The sequence below is a fragment of the Triticum aestivum genome, chromosome 5A, assembly GCF_018294505.1.
Source record: "Triticum aestivum cultivar Chinese Spring chromosome 5A, IWGSC CS RefSeq v2.1, whole genome shotgun sequence".
NCBI lineage: Eukaryota > Viridiplantae > Streptophyta > Magnoliopsida > Poales > Poaceae > Triticum > Triticum aestivum.
The window spans coordinates 526,637,282-526,638,089 of record NC_057806.1 but is presented as its reverse complement, the minus strand read 5'-3'; the positions used below and the strand labels follow the sequence as shown (position 1 = coordinate 526,638,089).

Here is an 808-nt window from a genome sequence, read left to right as displayed (position 1 = left end):
TGGCCATTGATCATTATAGAGGCAGTCCTTCATGCTGTTTTGTTCATAGAAATTAAATAGATTACCCAACAATCTTGAGTTGATGTTGAAATAAGCGCATGACATGACCGGTGCAAAGAATATGTTAGGGGGATCCATACAAGGAATGATGGGACAAATAGCTTGTGTAGGAAGAATCCAACAACTATAATTAGAGTGTATAATACAAATACATGATACTAAAATAATACATTTGGATTTCTTTTTATATCACACACGCACGGAAAATGGAAAAAAACTCGCTAGAAGGAGGGCTTGAACCTCCGACCTTGTGGTTAACAACCACACACTCTAGCCAACTAAGCTATTCCAGCTATTTGGATATAAAAAGTATTTAACTGTACGTAATATCACTAACGCAAGTTGTAACATACAAAAGTTATATGATATCTTCCATGGCGAATTCCATCTCAAGTAATTGCAAAAGTTATCTATTTTGTAAATATTGATGTCAATCCATGAGATTGGAGAAAGTCATAATACGCCCACCAAACATAAACCTTTACTTTTGTTAAACATTTGTAATAAAAAATCTTTGGATGCTCACAAAAAGTTTGAATGTTTGATCCACTGTCGCATACTGTCTTGTATGGGTCACGCAGATACATGATAAGTTACAATATGAAATAACAAACTAGAGCATCTCATACAACATGCAACTTATAATACCAATTCCACTTCTAATATAGGCTCATCATATCATATCAGGTAAGGCCCAAGAAACAATCAAGTTGTCCATTCTCGTTCATGAGGAAACAAAGGCAAAGGA

General features: G+C 34.8%; 1 non-coding gene across 1 annotated transcript; it reads right to left on the bottom strand.

Annotated features, from left to right (window-relative positions):
- Positions 1–279: 279 nt before the first annotated feature.
- TRNAN-GUU (transfer RNA asparagine (anticodon GUU)) lies at positions 280–353 on the bottom strand. Its single transcript has one exon. It is a non-coding gene; the product is annotated as a tRNA-Asn (tRNA).
- Positions 354–808: the final 455 nt, after the last annotated feature.